This window comes from Palaemon carinicauda, chromosome 9, assembly GCF_036898095.1.
Source record: "Palaemon carinicauda isolate YSFRI2023 chromosome 9, ASM3689809v2, whole genome shotgun sequence".
In the NCBI taxonomy this organism is placed as follows: domain Eukaryota; kingdom Metazoa; phylum Arthropoda; class Malacostraca; order Decapoda; family Palaemonidae; genus Palaemon; species Palaemon carinicauda.
In genome coordinates, this window is record NC_090733.1 from 6,071,499 (window position 1) to 6,076,498 (window position 5,000).

The following is a 5,000-nucleotide window of genomic DNA, read 5'->3' on the forward strand; positions in this document are numbered from 1 at the left end:
AACAATTGTTTTACCACATATACACACACACATACACCCACACACACACACACACACACACACACACACACACACATATATATATATATATATATATATATATATATATATATATATATATATATATATATATATATATATATATATATATATATATATATATATATATATATATATATATATATATATATATATATGTATGATATTGTGCCAACCGTGTTTCACACATTGTACATAATTCCTTTTGTATATATTATGCTTGTATCTTCGCTCCTCCCTCGCACTAAAAAGAACCTGATTGATCATGTCTCCGTTTTTGCTCTGTATCATTGTCTGTCTCTCGAACATGTCACGTCCTGTTGCCTTGAGGTTTTTTATATAAAGCAGAGTGTTCCTTAGTGAATAACTCAGTCGTTTCCAATCTGCCCTTGAGTTCACACCCTTACTCGGCACCGTCACATTGGTGACCCCGGAAGTCGACTGGCTCCCACTGCCTTCCACCCCCACCTCCCTCGCCCCTCCATCGTTGGTACTATGACGGAGACAGACTCTACTGCAGTTGGCGCCGCGGCCGCACCATTGAAACTTTCACCGTTCGCCAGCAGAGAAGCGTTCGCTTGGTTTCAACGCGCTGAAGTCCACTTTCGTATCAGGGGCGTGACTCGCTCAACCACCAAAGCGGATTATGTTCTCGCGGCGATACCCGAGGACACCTTCCCAGAAATATCCGACTGGCTTTGTGAACAAGGAGACACCCCAATAGCGTATGACGCCCTCAAATCCTACCTTCTGCAGCAGTACTCGCCGTCGCCAGCCACCCGTATAGCAAAGCTTTTTCAGCTCTCGCAACAACCGTTGGGGGACCAAAGGGCTTCGCTTTCCCTCAGGGAAATGACCAGTATCGCTCGCCTTCAACCTGCCGCAGACGGCTCTCCTCGCAAGGGGAACCTACTCCGTGCCCTTTGGATACGCTGTTTACCTGAACCTGTGCGCGCTGCCATACCCGATGTCGATAGTTTACCCATAAAGGACTTGATGACCAAAGCCGACGACCTTATGGACAGCCACTTCAAGACCTCCATCAACGCCTCCACCCCTGACGACAAGGATGCCTATTCAACGTCAACCGAAGCTGACATGAATGCCGTAGGACATACACGCCTACCCCGTGACGTGCCGAAGCGGCGACAAAGCCGCCCACCACCCACTAATCGCTCGCGCCCCAACGAAAGACTTCTACAGCCACTTACTACCTCCCATCCGCCGCAGTTTTGCTACTACCACTTCAGATTCTGTGCAACCGCGAAGAACTCTGCCAATGATTGTCAGTGGCCAAAAAACGTGTAAGTAGGCCATCGCTTGTGACGGTGGCCTCCCATGTTTTTAATCTTTTCTTTTTACAGGATGCAGGAACGGGCGTGCCATTTTTGGTAGACACAGGTGCTTGTCGTTCTCTTTTGCCAAGGAAACTCTTCAAGGCACAACGTATTCTGTCTACATCTGCCGATGTCCGCTTGGTAGCTGCCAACGAATCTGCGATGCCCACCTACGGTTACGAGAGCCTCACATTATCGTTCGGAAACGGTAAATTCAATTGGAAGTTTCTCGTTGCTGACGTCACAATGCCAATCCTCGGTGCGGATTTCCTCTCTCATTTCCACCTTCTGGTCGATGTCGCCCACCGACGGTTGGTCAACGCAGACTCGTACTTGTCGACACCTCTTCAACCCGACCCCTCTAACCTCGCTCTCCACATCAGCACACCCACGGATGCCTACGCCCACCTCCTCACGACGTACCCGGAAGTTTTCCGTCCAGAACTTCGCCAAACGCCATCAGTTCCTGCCAAGCACGGTATTTATCACCATATCAAGACGACGGGACCCCAAGTCTTCGCAAAATTCACACGTCTGGCACCGGAACGATTGGCAGCCGCCAAACAGACGTTCGTCGAAATGGAGAAAATGGGCCTTTGTCAAAAGGCCTCCAGCCCATGGTCGTCACCCTTACACATCGTTCTGAAGAAAGACGGCTCCCTCCGTCCGTGGGGGGATTACAGGCGCCTGAACATGCAAACAGAACCGGATCACTACCCCCTCCCAAACATTGCCGATGTAACCTCCTACCTGCACAAAGCGAAGGTTTTCTCTACGCTCGACCTCCTGAAGGGGTATTATCAGGTGCCTATGAACCCAGAAAACATCCCCAAGACCACCATCACCACTCCGTTTGGCACATAGTCCTTCAATTACTCTTGTTTTGGCCTTCGTAATGCTGGGGCAACGTTTCAACGTCTCATGGATTGCATCTTAGGGGACCTCCCTTTCTGTGTATGTTATGTGGATGACATACTTGTGTTATCCTCCTCAAAAGAGGAACACCTCCGTCACCTGCGCATCGTGCTCGACCGCCTGCAACAAAACGGCCTTGTAGTACGGTACGACAAGTGTACCTTTGGCGCCAAACGAAGTGTCGTTCTTAGGGCACCGTATCACTCCTGAAGGAGTCCATCCCCTCCCTGAGAAGGTAGCAGCCGTTCAGAATTTCCCCACGCCCTCGACCGTCAAAGCCCTGCAGGAATTCTTGGGCATGATCAACTATTATCACCGTTTTCTGAAAGCCATTCCTGCCACTCTTGCTCCCCTCTACGCCCCCCTCAAGGGCAAGCCAAAGGACTTGAAGTGGGGTCCCCTTCAAGAAGCAGCCTTCTGCAATGCAAAGAAGGCCCTATCAACTGCTGAGGCTCTCACTTTTCCTATCCCACACGCCCGTCTCCTTCGCTCCACCGATGCCAGCGACGTCGCTATTGGTGCAGTACTCGAGCAGGTGGTCAAAGGCTCGCCCCGCCCATTGGCCTTCTTCAGCAGAAAATGTCCAAGGCTGAATCGGGTTATTTTACCTTCGATCGAGAATTGCTGGTGGTGCACTTGGCTATCCATCACTTTCGCCATTTCTTAGAAGGTACGCCCTTCGTCATTCGCACAGACCACATGCCTCTGGTGCACGCCTTCACTCAATAATTTGACTCCTGGTCCGTCCGTCAACGCCGACATCTCTCCGCCTTGGCTGAATACAATTGCACCCTCCAATACGTCCCTGGGAAAATTAATCCACGTTGCCGATGCCCGGTCAAGAAACACGTTGGCTGCCGTTCAACTGGGATTGGATTACAACGCCCTGGCTGAAGCCCAACAACAGTATCCAGAGTATCAAGCTTGTAGGACATCCTGCACGTCCCTCCGTTGGGAGGATTTTCCCCTCAAAGAATCCAACACCACCCTCCTCTGTGACGTCAGTACTGGTAGACCGCGACATTGGATTCCTGCTCCCATGCGCCGTCAAGTTTTTTATTTCATCCACGGCCTTTCACATCCCTCGTGCCGTTCTACTGCACAGCTGCTGAAGGCAAAGTTCATTTGGCACGGCATTTCTAAGGATGCTAAGGATTGGGTCCGTGCCTGTACTTCTTGCCAAACTTCCAAAGTACATCGACACACGGATTCATGAGTGGGCACCTTTCCTCAACATCAGCGTCGTTTTGCACACATTCACGTCGACGTTGTAGGCCCCCTACCCACATCACAAGGACATCGTTACCTGTTTACCGTCATCGACCGCTCCACTCGTTGTCCTGAAGCCATTCCCATGGAAATTCCAACGTCCGCCTCATGTACATCTGCCTTACTCTCTGGATGGATTTCAAGATTCGGTATCCCTGAGCACATTACTTCTGACAGGGGAACCACTTTCACCTCTCAATTGTGGACGTCATTAGCGAATCTCCTGGGCATCACCCTACATCAGACAACAGCCTACAACCCCACTGCCAATGGAATGGTTGAACGTTTTCATCGCACCCTCAAAGCAGCTTTGATGTCCCGCTGCAAGGATTGCAACTGGTTTACTCAGCTTCCCTGGGTCCTCCTTGGACTAAGGACCACTCCTAAAGACGCCCTCGACGTCTCGGCAGCCGAAATGGTGTATGGCGACCCGTTGGTCGTCCCTGCCGAGTTTTTTCCTTCTACAACCTCCTCCGACGATCTCCAGCGCATACGTCACGTCGTGGGAAAATTTACTCCAGGCCACCAGACTTAGCCCCCAGCGAAGCATCACATACCAACGGACTTGCAGTCTGCAACGCACGTCTTCCTGCGCAACGACACCAGCAAGCCACCACTAACGCCCCCTTACACGGGCCCTTTCCTTGTGATCCGACACAGTCCGAAAGCATTCCTCCTAAACATTCGGGGCAAAGAAGACTGGGTCTCCATTGATCGTCTAAAACCTGCTTATCTTCTGCCAGATGATCCGCCTACAGTTCGCCTCTCTAGATCAGGGCGCCCTATTTAACATGTACAGTATGTCATTTTTAGAGGGGGAGCCATGTACCAACCATGTTTCACACAATTGTACATAATTCCTTTTGTATATTATGCTTGTATCTTCGCTCCTCCCTCGCACTAAAAAGAACCTGAATGATCATGTCTCCGGTTTTGCTCTGTAAAATTGTCTGTCTCTCGAACATGTCACGTCCTGTTGCCTTGAGGTTTTGCATATAAAGCAGAGTGTTCCTTAATAAATAACTCAGTCGTTTCCAATCTGCCCTTGAGTTCACACCCTTACTCGGCACCATCACAATATATACATGCATATATATATATATATATATATATATATATATATATATATATATATATATATATATATATATATATATATATATCCAGAATATTTGTGAAGCCAATTAAATTATCAGGTGAAACGTGATTAGCCTGGTTCACTCAGTGAATTAGTATTCAGCTAGAAATTGCAGACAGTTTATAAAGTGTATAAGATTTGAATATATTTTCTTGACATGCCTGAAATCAATTCTGGTATTAAAAATCACCCATTATGCCTACTGTCACTTTCTGTATGTGTGTGTGTGTGTGTGTGTGTGTGTGTGTGTGTGTGTGTGTGTGACCGCTTGATAACTGGACAGTTCAAATCCTCTTGGTTGG